The sequence below is a fragment of the Monodelphis domestica genome, chromosome 4, assembly GCF_027887165.1.
Source record: "Monodelphis domestica isolate mMonDom1 chromosome 4, mMonDom1.pri, whole genome shotgun sequence".
NCBI lineage: Eukaryota > Metazoa > Chordata > Mammalia > Didelphimorphia > Didelphidae > Monodelphis > Monodelphis domestica.
Genome location: NC_077230.1, coordinates 61,137,655 through 61,151,454, shown reverse-complemented (window position 1 = coordinate 61,151,454; position 13,800 = coordinate 61,137,655). Strand labels below are relative to the sequence as shown.

At 36.1% G+C, this 13,800-nt stretch overlaps 1 pseudogene; it reads right to left on the bottom strand.

The window, feature by feature from the left end:
* Positions 1-6,510: 6,510 nt before the first annotated feature.
* Positions 6,511-8,141, bottom strand: LOC100618934 (zinc finger protein PLAGL2-like; annotated as a pseudogene).
* Between the last annotated feature and the right edge of the window lie 5,659 nt (positions 8,142-13,800).

The following is a 13,800-nucleotide window of genomic DNA, read 5'->3' as shown; positions in this document are numbered from 1 at the left end:
GTAGATACTTAATAAATGCATCTTGATTTCTTGATTAATTGATTAAGCACTTCCTCCACCAAAATAGGTAGCATGATCTTATGAGCTGCCAAAATCAATAAAATAATAATAAATATTCTTTTACCTCCTCTTTATCCTCCTCCTCCTCCTCCTCCTCCTCCTTCTCCTCATTGTTGCATAATTACCAATTTTAAGTAGTGGCCTTTTCTCTAATTAACTGTGCTAGTCCTTGGACCACAGGTACTCTGTTCCCAGACCTTTTCAATGTAGCAGGATGTTCCACAATTTGTGTTCTTTAAATTAGCCTTCAAAAAAACTCCTAGTTACTTATATGTTGTAGTAAAATCATTCAAGTAGGGCTTTTATATGGATTAAGAAAACCAAAAGGCTCTAAATTAGGAGAAAATGAAAGTGACTGAGAAATAGATCATCTTGAAAGTTATCATGTAAAACATCAACATTGAATAAAATCAAATTCAAATTAAAAAATCCAAAACAGTTTAAAAAAATGATGGTTTAATTGAAACTCATTCAAACCAAATTTATTTTGAATAGTTGAATTTATCCCAAGGATCATAAATTAGTAGCTTAATAAGATAATAATAAATTCATTTTAAATGAATATAAGCAGAGCTTGAATATCAATAATAATATTCATTCTTTTCCTTAAGGAAGCAGTTTCTGCATCTTTCATGTTATGGAATATGCATATCAGCTATACATGTCACATTTCTCAACTTGTAAAACATTTATAGCTGACAGATCATTTATGCTAAGGTAGCTCATTTGAACTTTAGCTTGAGGCAGGGTGAGACAGGAATGTTCATAGGCCAAGTCAATGCAGAGAAATTCAGTCTTCAGTTCAAAACGTGAAGGTGAGATGAAAAGATACTTGACATATAACCCAGATTGCTGGAATCTAGTTACTGCAGATATGTAAAATTTAGACAGGATCTGTTAAAATCATTAAGCAATGAAAGTTGGACTTTATTTTAACCAGTCTTTATTTTTTGTGCTATCTCACTCCATGACTCTACATTATATTCTGAGTTCCTTGAGATTAGGAACTGATCTTTGCTCTCCTTTGTATTGTCAGCACTTAGCACAGTGTCTGCCATATGGTAGGCAATTAATAAATATTAGTGATTGATTGGTTGATTGATGATATATCATTCTATCCCCTTTCAAGTTATCAGTTTTCCCTGATCTCTTTTATGGTTCTAATAGAGTTTAATGTGCTATCACTTCTAGGAAATTGCATATATTAGCAGAGAACAACAAGAGGAAAAATTAATAATTCTAGCACTCTAGCTATCAGATATCAAATAGAGGAAATAAAAGACGGGAAGTCCTGCCACCTCTGAAATCATACCACAGTATGGACACTATTACTGTACAAACATATAATATATATGTGTGTGTGTGTGTATATTCCCAGTGATACACATTTATATATGTGTAATAATATAACACAATTTATAATGAAACATATTATATATGTACTTTATAACAAATATAATCTGTGCAATTACTGTTATGTCATGAAAAAATACAACTATGTTAAAAATACCAATGGAAACAACTAAAACAAGAAAAACAAAAAGCACAAAAACCCTTACCTTAGAGAAACAGTAGGACATAGTAGATATATCATTGGACTTGGGGTCAGGAAGATTTGGCTTGAATCCTATATCAGAGAGTTATTTTCTGTGTGATCTCAAGCAAGTCATTTAAGCACTCTAGACCTCAGTTTACTCATATGTGAAATAAAAGGTTTGGATTATTTCCTTTCTAAGATCCCATCTAGCTTAAATCTATGAAGCCATGACCTTTAAGGCTCCTTCCCGATTAAAAAAAATGAATTTTATTCTCCTATTGTATATTTGATTCCTATGATTGCAACATACTCCAAAAGAAATACAGATAAATTACATTGATATTGCACCTACTATGAGTCATGTACTGTGGCAAAAGATGTCTCATCTCACCTTCACAATAAACCTACTAGGCAGATGCTTTTTACAATTCTACAGTTGAGAAAACTGAAGCAAACAGGGATTAAATGTCTTACTCAGGATCATACACTTAGTATGTGCCCAAGGACAGATTTAAACTCAAATTGTTTTGACTCCAGATTCTGCGCTCTATTCATTGTGCCACTAGTTGACTCAATGCACTCCTCAAATGAGATAAGGTAGATGAGTGTAACAAATTTCTGAAGTGGTATAAATGTAAATAAAATTTGCAGTTAGAGAAACCAAAAAGGAATTCAAAAAGTTCTATAACTAGCCCACAGCCACTTACGTAATATGTGACAAAGCTGTAGGTAGAACTGATGACTTAATTCAACACATGACTTTTTAGGCTTTTGTACTTTTGGACAGAGATAGAAATTGGAAATCAAGCTCAACAGGTGGAGAAACAAATAATGAGCCATGGAATTAAAAAGTCAGGCAACAATCTTCTCTCATCAGTTTCCAACTGAGGATAGGAAACTACTAGGAACTTTAGATAATTGAACAGGTATATAACTGATAAGCTGGCAAAATGAGCAAGGATGAAGTTCAAATACATTTGGAGGAAAATTTACCCTCAAGAAAAATTCAGACAACAGAACATGAACATAACTCTCTATATTCAAATATAAAGAGATCAAACAAAATAAGTTCTATAGGAAGGCTAGCTAACATATTGGATATAGAATTGGGACTCATAAAGATTTTGACTGGCCAGAACACTGGGCAAAATTGAGTAAAATAAAGTTGACTCCACCACTTAGCTTTCTATTATATTTGATTCACTTTATGGTATTTTGGAAAGGATTTTATTAAAATTAGGTTAGTCTAGATTATGAAGACCATCCAAGATAAGTTCATCTCATATGAATATTAGTTGAAGGAAAATAAGAAGTTTAGTATAGAGAAGAAAAGATTAACTAGAATAAAAATAGTTATTTTCAATTTGTCAATGAGCCATTGGATGAAAGATTAGAGATGTTGTGTTGAGCTCCTGAGACCTAAATTTTTAAATTTGTTCTAGATTTGAAGTTATCTTTCTATTTTTTTAAATTGCTTATTGATATGGTTTTTAATATTCTTTTTTCTGAAATTTTGCAATCGATGTTCTATCCCTCCTCACCCCTCTCTTCTCCTTATGAAGGCAACTAATATGATATAGCCTTTACATTTATTTTCATATAATAGGTATTTCCATGCTCTTCATGTTGTAAAAGAAGATACATATTGCTTATTCAAGAGAAAATTTCATGGAAGAAATAAAGTGAAGAATGTTTAGCTTCTGACAACAGATCAAGGAATAAATGGAGGCTGTTTTACAGACAAAATTTAGCATTATATAAAGGGAGGGCATCTACAGAGAGATTAGAATTATCCTAATGTGGAATAGGCTACCTTAAAAACTAGTGAGTTTCTCCCTTCCCAGAAGTTCTCAAGAAAATGTTGGACAATCACTTGGTTATGCCATAGAGATAAATCTTTTTTAGGAAAGAGATTCTTTGAAGTTCCTTTCTACTTTGAAGTCAGATATGGCAATGATATCTGTGGGGCCTTGATAACACTTGGATTACTCAAAAAGGGCTAAATAGAAGAAGCAGCGATACTCTATATTGAAGGGATCATGGTCAAATGAGAGAGACTCTAATAGTGTGATTAGTTTTGCTTCTGAGCAAAAAAGTCCTCATTGGACGTCTTCTCTTTCTTATTTGACCATTATAAAAGCTGTAAATAAGAGTCATAGTTTTTCCTTTTTTCTTTCCATTACATTTCTAAATATGCATTTATTCCAAGGGCCACTATTCAATGAAATATTAACAGTTACAAATCAGAAAAGCAAAAGTTCATTATGCAACTACCAATTTGTGGTCTCCTTCATCAATTAAATAACCAGAATGGAAAATGCAGTCCTGATAATGGATTCTACCACTAATAGGGCTTCTAAGATTGTCTGCCCTGAAGACAATTTCTACAGCAGATGTAATCATTGAACAAGAACTTCCATTCAAAAATGTGTAATTATACAACAGGTTAATTCTATTAACATGGAAATCTGCAAAAGACTTTAACATTTCTGACTTTTAAATAGGTTTCTATCATCTGGCCAAATTGCTGAAGACTGCCTTTCATTGCAAAATAGGAAATGAGATTGAGAAATCATCTCTTCATTCCCAGAAACCAAGGATTGAACTTTGATTTCCAGGGCCATGTCAATTTGTTGCAATTACCTTTAATGCATGGAACAGACATGCAGTATTATATATATATGTTCTACATTTTTTTCAGTGATTGCTTCCATTGTCATTGTCATCTTCTATTGCAAGAGGAAAAAGCCTATTGCTATTAATAAAACAAATAAGAATCAGAATAAATAGGTTTAGCTACTAATAAATGGAAGATAGGCTCATTTGTAGTGGTGATGGAGAGACTAAAAGTTTTTCTTCACATGCAGGGTATTATGTTATAACAGAAAATGTCATCTTTTCTAAATAGATACCATAGACTTCTCTTTATAGGGTTATTCTTTTCTTCAAAGTTATATATTGGTCTGCTTTTGATGGAGCAATTAGGATAGCTTAAATCCATAAAATCTACCTTCCCCAGCAATTATATGAGCATTTAGTAGGCCTTTCCTTCTCTTCTATTATATTGAAAATAGAAGTATGTTAGATTTTTCTCTTCTCTCTCTCTCTCTCTCTCTCTCTCACTCTCTCTCTCTCTCTTTGTGTATGTGTGTGTGTGTCTCTGTCTCTCTGCTTCTGTCTCTCTGTCTCTGTCTCTCTATCTCTCTCTTCCAGAAATTTTGCAGACTTTGTTGCCAGCTTACTTAATACCTGTCATTTCCCCTCTCATGTATTGACAATGTAAACTTCTAAATATCCCTACTTTTCTGGTTGAAAGCAAAATGTACTATAGCTATGCAATTACCTTGTCCTCATTTGCATAATTTTGGAAGGATTTGTTAGTCCATCATAAGAGGTAAATACCTAAAAATGCTTGATAGTAGCTGATCTGAGCATAAGGCCAACTTCATCAAGTCATCATGGAAATTTATATGCACAAAACAGTATTTGACTCATTCTGAATTCATTAAGTGGGTTAATTATATCAAGAATAATGTTTATCTTAATTAAAATAGGAATTGTTAACTCTTCAGTAGCTGGCAGACATTATTCTGTGAGTATAGATCTAAGAAGAGATTTATCTTTACAAAGTCAGAATATTAGAGGGAAAAGCATTATTCTGTTGGGAGTTTCAGAACATCAAATGTCTGGTTTTACAATTGAAAACCCATAATTAGGTTTATGGCATAGAAACAAAAAAAAATTCTTCACAACTATTTTCATCAAAGGGAGCTTTGTGGAATGGAAATTGAAGATAGTGTAATGACGAGAGGGAGCTATGGCAAAGCTATCCAACTCCACCATTGGGCAGGGAATATTATTTCTCTAATTCTACTCTCTCAGCCTCATTCATGGAGGTTTAAGGGCATCTCCTTTTATTGATGACATCAAGATGTATTATAACAACTGCATAAATACAATCCAACAGTATCTATATTTTTTCTTATTTCAGCAATTGTTGCTTATTTTGATAAGTTAGACATGCATTTTCATATTGCCTAACCTTATTCTCTGCTAATAAAAAAATGGAGGAATTTTGTTGGATAGATATGGAAAGTGGTAGAAAAGTGATTTTACATACAGCTAGATGGAAGATAAATAACATTTTCTCAGTACCATGAACCAACACAGGACATTAGTTGCCAGAAACTCTATTTGGGTTCTTGAATTCAGTAACTGAAGATATTCCTTTCTCCATAATTCTTCAACTTTATTTAAACACTCCTCCAAAAAATGAAGCTAAATGAAAATGGCATTTTTATTTAACACCTTTTTTGGTTAGTTCACCTTTTGTAGTTAGTTAAAACCTTTTTGAAGTTAAAATGGGCAGATCTACTTTAAATACTGAGTTAACACTTTGGGGATTTAAATCTATAAATAGAGTGGGACTTACAATTTTATCTTCACTATCAAGGAAGAGCTAAGTACCTTCATTGTTACAATCAGGAGATTAGTCAAATCCAATCTTCACAAACTGGAAAACTGGAAGGTGGTTCTCTATAGCTGGTTTTAGTGAGATAATCTGAGATGAAACCTCACTGTTCCTGCTTCTTCAAGGAGTCTCTCTCCAGAGAGACGAATGAATCAAGCCTTAGGGAGGGAGAATTCTAAGTGTGGCTCCTGATTCAGACTGAAAACAAACCAAAAAAAATACCTGAAGTCCTGTTGTATATCTTTGCATAAGTTTAGGGTTCAAACAACCTCTAGGCTGTTATGTGAAGTCAAACCCAAGTGCTCCATACAGATACAGGAATCCTTTTATCTTGATCCCAGCTTTGAAAGCTCTGCAATGTTTATAGGAAATAGAAAGAAGAAATAAGGGTTAGATTTTATGACCTGAGGGCCAAGCCTTGTGCCTCCTTTCAGCCTACTGCCTAATGGCAATGTGGCAGAGTAGTGGTGCTCAATCCAGAGGTGAAAAGATGTAAGGACCCAAAGTTGAGAGGACCCCAGGTCCTGGAGCATCTTGAGGTTGAGACTGCAAAGTGATAAGCAGTGGTTGGGTTTCTGTCTGTGAGTAGCCCATGATCAATCCTCCTATAGTCCCAAGTGGGTTTCATAGAGGGACATTCACAGGGAGGAAGCCCAGGAGGTGAGAAAAGTCCCTGGTAGCAGCACAAAGCACCACAGAGAGGTTGGCAGGGCTCTTGGAAAGCAGAGATTCATCCAAAAGAGCTGACTGAGGTGAGGATGACTGGGGCTCACTGGATGGGAGAGACTGACTTCCAGGAAGCTCTGGTAGAAAGCTTTCCACCTCTACTTTGGGGAGTTTATCTGGCAAATATGAGGTAGATCCAAGCTTTTATTTGGGGAGAAGTTGTGGTGGAGAGGAAGTGGATGAGGAAGATTCCAGAGGATAACTCATTCCTATTGGCTAGGAATTGTGAAACAGAGAATGAGGCATCCCTGAACTTGGCATGGCTGGTGTTAACTTGAGAAAAACACAGAATTACTTGAGTTGTCAGAAAAAAAAGTACTAAGGACAAGAAAGTATGATTGATTAGCTTTACAATAGCTACAAGGAAATGAGAGGTCCTAACTACACTGACAGGATGCAAGCAGGCATAGGAAAGAAACCTTAGCCAGAGGTTGGGTTATCAGGGGGTGACCTAAGATGGGGGAAACTTCTAAGACTAAAAGAGTACTTGACATTTGATTAGATCCAGCTCTGCCTAAGCTGGGATTATCAAGTATTTTAAGGTCTATTCTTCAGTCTTAAACTGGGACTTTAAGACCTCCCTTGGGGCTAAATCTCATAAATCAGTGCCAAACTCGAGGTCTCCAGATTTCGAGATGACACTGGGAGGTGGGTGACATGCATGCCCATAAGTAATAAATGTAAGAGCCCAAAGTTGAAGGGACCCTTCATGTCTGGTAACATACCTGGGAAGTTCTCATCTCCTATCATGTCCCTGGATGCCATGCATAGAATTGGTCTCAGCTCTTCTTTCACAGCGACTGAGGAGCTACAACTGAGGAGTCCCAACATGTCTACTGGTTCTGCCTTAATTTTCAGTAATTCTTGTAAGTGACTCTTTTTCATGTACCAAGTTAGTTGGTCTATATGCCCAAACCTCTGGACACAGTACTGGCAAAAGAAATCTTTGAGCCCTGTGTAAATCACCAGGTGTCTCCTCACATCCTTCCTGGTGTAGTAACATCAATCAGAAAGTCACAAGGATGCTTCTTTTTTTGGCCCCACCTGATTGTCTCCATGAGTGCTCCAGCAGGACCTTAGTATTCTCAATGGTTTGGAAACATACTTTGCAACTGAGGTCACCTTTAGTGGCATCAAACATAGCCAGATGGTATTGATAGCCCAGCTTGGTGTTAATGGTTCATGCCTCACTCTGGGCAGTGACAGGCCCCTTTACAGGGATCATGGGTCTACAGGTGATTCCGCAAATGATCTTTCCAATGGAACATTTTCACCATACATGCACTGGTGAGACTGCTGGGCTGAATGAGTGGCCATATGCCTATAAAGTTTATACTTGGATATAAAGGCCTTGCTCAGCTAAGAAGGATGTGCCAGAGATTTCACATTGGCACTTCACTTGTGAAAAAGAAATGTACCTCCAAAAGGAGATATGTAGATAGAGAAGGACCCAGATGAACTGGTGAGGAAACACCCAGCTAGGGACCTTCCCAAGGCCAGTGAAGCACAAACCCCATTAGACTATATGAAAACCCAAGTTTATTTTGCTTATTAAGGTTAGGGAACTGATAGTTAAGATCCAATATGTCCCTGACTCTAAAAAGCTCTATTTCTATTCATTTCCTATATTCCTCTCAAAAGAAAGCTCTTCTGATCTTCTTGAACCTTTCTCATTAGCTCCCTGATCTTATCTAAATTCACAAAACCATTTGACTAACTATCTATACTGTAAAGGATAATTTTAGTGTTGTGACCTAATCTGTGTTAATTATTTGGTCACCATGGATATCCCAAATATAAAAATATATATATATATAACCAAGTCAGCTGGAAATTTATGGTGATTTAATTTATATAGTGGAAAGAAATTAAGAAGAAGGAAGAAGGTGTAGGATTTCTCCCTCCTGGCTAGTGCCAGGGGGAAGATGAGAGGCTCTAGATGAGAAGGTAAGGTTTTGGAGAGTAAGGAGGAAGGAATCAGCCTGAAATCCAAAAGGGCTCAGCCAAAATGCCTGAACCTGAATCAGCTTAAGGGCAAACTCACCACCAAACTCAGACAAATAACTGCCACCATGCCAAGATGTCAGAATACTTAGCACACTACCAGGCAGAGTCTCCTCTCTGGGAAAAGAGGGAGAAGAGAGGAAGTGATGTGCCTTATATAGATGGTTTTACATCACTTTCCTGTATATCATCTGTACCAGTGATAGCTTAGCTTGACTTAGGACAGCCCAGGTCTGCTGTTTCTGCACATGTCTGTTGAAGGCCATTTCCTCAGATACTTAATCCTTGAATATGGTTGACATTCTTGATCTTGTTAAACTAAGTAGGGTAGAGCAATGCAGAGTTCCCAAGATCTGATTCTGTTAAATCAAATCTGTTTAATCAAATCTAAATTCTGTTAAATCATTGTTACCTATCAGGAAATAGCTAAATCAGATCTTTTAAAATACAGTCTGAGAGGAGGCGGAGTCAAGATGGCGGCTTAGGAGCAGAAATAACTCAGACTTCTGAAAACTCTTCCTTACTGATCATAAACTAAATGCTCCTAGGGGACGGAAAATCAAACCTAACAAAAAGATAGAGCTGGGGAATCTTCCTGCAGGATTCAATTCAAAAGGTATTCCCCCCAAAAGCCAAAATCTAAGAACATTCAGGATTAGGGGGAAGGCAGAGGGAAGGTCCCAGTACCCATTTCCCCCACCTAGAGTGCAAAGCCTCCAGCTGCAGTTGGAAACTCTGGGCAGGCAAAGGCTCTGGTCTGGAGGGTGTACCTTGTGGGTAGGTCTGTGCCAGGCTCAGAGCATCAAACACAAGTGACTGGGAAGCAGATGGACAGGAAGCAAAGAGCTGGCAGCTTGGATAGAAGGGGCTGACACCATCAATATTGCTCTATCCTTCCAGGAGGTTTTAGCCTCAGAGCACATCCAAACGAACCCAGCTGAACTTAATCCCATCAAAAGTCTTCAGAGCTCAGGGAAGCCAGGAACCTTATCCCTGCCTAGAGCACTAAGACTCCAGAAGCAGCGGGAACCTCTGGGCAGGCAAAGGCGCTGGTCTAGAGGGTGAACCTTGTGGCCAGGGCTGTTCCAGGCTCAGAGAATGGAACACAGGCAGTGGGGAAGCACCTGGAGGGGGAGCAAAGAGCCTTCCAGGAGAGTTGGGCCTCAGGGCACATCCAGCCCAACCTAGCTGAACTTAATCCCATCAAAAATCTTCAAAGCTCAAGGAAGCACAAGCTCCAACAACATTCCCTCACTGACTGCTGGACTTTAACCCAAACAAAAGCCCCCATAGGACAGGAAAGCTCAAACTCCAACACTACTCCACCAGAGACTGCACTGAGAGATATGAAAAAACTCCAAGAGGGGAGACTGACAGAAAGCCCCAAAACCAAAAAAATGAGAGGAGCAAGAGCACAGACAAATAAGGGGAGCAAAGAAGAGGTAAATATGAGCAAACAGCAGAAAAAGAAGAAAGAAATTACAATTGACAGCTTCTGCACAGGCAATGAAACAAGAACAAACAATAAACAGGAGGAGGCAAGTAATAAAACAGAAATCCCAGCGAATTGGATACAGGCTTTGGAAGAAGTAAAAATGCAATTAAAAAAAACAATTAAAAGAGGCTGAAGACAATTTGGAAAATAATTTACAAACTAAGATGAGTCATCTAGAAATAGAAAATATTGTCCTGAAAGCCAAAATCAACCAGCTTGAAAATGAGGTAAAGGAGATGAACGATGAAGCAAAGAAGATGAAAGATGAGGCAAACAAAATGAAAGAGGAGGCAAAGGATATGAGAGATGAAGGAAAGAGAATGAAAGATGACCTTCAAAGAAAATCATACCAGAAGGAGGATGAACAAAAAGATAAGATAAGAAGGGGATAAGAAGGGAGGGAGATAGAAAGGGAAGTAAAATAAGGGTGGGAACTAGAGGGATTGACTAAAAACAAACATTGCTGTAGAAGGAAATAGGGAAAGAAAAAAAAGACAGGACCAGGAGTAGAAATCAAAATGCTGGGAAATACACAGCTAGTAATCATAACTCAGAATGTGAATGGAAAACTCATCCATAAAATGCAAGCAAATAGCAGAGTGGATTAGAATCCAAAACCCGACCATATGCTGTCTATAAGAAACACACATGAGGAAGGTAGATACGTACAGGGTGAAAGTAGGAGAATGGAGCCAAATCTATTGGGAATCAACTGACAAAAAGAAGGCAGGAGTCACAATCATGATATTTGACAAAGCCAAAGTAAAAATAAATCTAGATAAAAGAGACAGGTAAGGTAATTACATCCTGATAAATGGTAGTATATACAATGAGGAAATATCCATACTCAACATGTTTACACCAAATGGCTTAGTATCCAAATTTCTAAAGGAGAAACTAGTGGAGCTCAAGGATGAAATAGATAGAAAAAACATACTAGTGGGAGACCTGAACCTTCCTCTATCAGAAATAGATAAATCAAACAAAAAAAAAGTAAGAAAGAGGTAAGAGGAGTAAATTAAATCCTGGAAAAGTTAGAGTTAATAGATATGTGGAGAAAAATAAACAGGGACAAAAAGGAATATACTTTCTTTTCAGCAGTACATGGTATATTCACAAAAGCAGACCATGTATTAGGGCATAAAAAAACTTTTCAAACAAGTACAAAAGAGCAGAAATAATAAATGAAACCTTCTCAGATCACAATCCAATGAAAACAATAATGAGGGCACATGGAGCGGTAAATCAAAAATTAATTAGAAATTAAATAATACGATTCTCCAAAATCAGCTAGTTAAAGAACAAATCATAGAAACAATTAATAAATTATAGAAGAAAATGACAATAATGAGACATCCTTTCAAAATCTATGAGATGCAGCCAAAGCAGCACTCAGTGGGAAATTTATATAACCTTTTGTTCATATATTAACAAATTAGGGAGGGCAGAGGTCAATGAATTGGGCATACAAATTAAAAAACTAGAATGTGAACAAATTAAAAATCCTCAGGTCAAAACTAAATTAGAGATCCTAAAAATCAAAGGAGTAATTAATAAAATTTAAAGTAAAATAATTATCGATTCAATGAATAAGACTAGAAGCTGATATTTTGAAAAAACAAATAAAATAGACAAAGTACTGATAAGTCTAATTAACTAAAGGAAATAATAAACCCAAATTGACAGTGTACAAGATGAAAAGGGAGACCTCATGTCTAATGAAAAGGAAATTAAGGCAATCATTAAAAAGTATTATGCCCAATTATATGGCAACAAATCTGGCAATCTAGGTGATATGGATGAATACTTAAAAAATATAAATTGCCTAGACTAACAGAGGAAGAAATAGATTACCTAAACAAACCCATATCAGAAAAAGAAATTGAACAAGCCATCAAAGAACTCCATAAGAAAAAATCCCCAGGTCCTGATTTATTCACAACTGAATTCTATCAAACATTCAAAGAACAAGTAATCCCACTATTTGACAGAATAAGCCAAGAACAATTTCTACCAAATTCATTTTATGACACAAATATGGTACTGATCCCAAGATCATGCAGGCCAAAAACAGAGAAAGAAAACTAGAGACAATTCTCCTTAATGAATATAGATGCAAAAATCTTAAATAGGATACTAGCAAAAAGACTTCAGCAAGTCATCACAAGGGTTTTTCATTATGACCAGGTAGGATTCATACCAGGAATGCAAGGATGGTTCAATATTAGGAAAACCATCAACATAATTGACCATATTAACAAGCAAACCGACAAAAATCACATGATTATCTCACTAGAGGTAGAAAAAGCCTTTGATAAAATGCAACACCCATTCCTATTGAAAACACTAGAAAGCATAGGAATAGAAGGGCATATTCTAAAAATAATAAACAGTATATATCTAAAACAATGAGCAAACATCATCTGCAATGGGGATAAACTAGAAGCCTTCCCAATAATATCAGAAGTGAAACAAGGATTCCCATTATCACCTCTATTATTTAACATTGTACAAGAAACACTAGCAGTAGCAATTAGAGAAGAAAAAGAAATTGAAGGTATTAAAATTGGCAATGAGGAGACCAAGCTATCACTCTTTGCAGATGATATGATGGTCTACTTAAAAAATCCTAGAGAATCAACCAAAAAGCTAGTTGAAATTAATCAACAACTTTAGCAAAGTTGCAGGATACAAAATAAACGCACATAAGTCATCAGCATATCTATATATCTCCAACCCATTTCAGCAGCAAGAATTAGAAAGAGAAATTCCATTTAATATCACCTTAGACAATAAAAAATACTTAAGAATCTATCTGCTGAGACAAACACAGGAACTATATGAACACAACTACAAAACACTCTCCACACAATTAAAACTAGATCTAAACAATTTGAAAAACCTTGACTGATCATGGGTTGGATGAGCTAACATAAAAAAAAATGACTATCCTACCCAAATTAATTTACTTATTTAGTACCACACCCATTGAACTAACAAAAACCTTTTTACTGAATTAGAAAAAAAAAACATAACAAAGTTCATCTGGAAGAACAAAAGATCAAGGATATCCAAGGAAATTATGAAAAAATGCAAAGGAAGGAGGACTTGCAGTCCTAGATCTCAAACTGTACTGTAAAGCAGTAATCATTAAAACAATTTAGTACTGGCTAAAAGTCAGAAAGGAGGATCAGTGGAATAGATTTGGTGTAAGCGACCTTAGCAAGACTGTCTATGATAAGCCCCAAATCCCAGGTTTTGGGACCAAATACCAGTATTTGATAAAAACTGTTGGGAAAATCAGAAGACAGTATGGGAGAGATTCGGGTTGGATCAACATCTCACACCCTATACCAAGATAAACTCAGAATGGGTGAATGGCCTGAATATAAAGAAAGAAATTATAAGCAAATCAGGCAAACACAAAATAGTATACATGTCAGATTTTTGGGAAAGGAAAAACTTTAAAACCAAGCAAGGGCTAGAAAAAAATCACAAAATATAAAA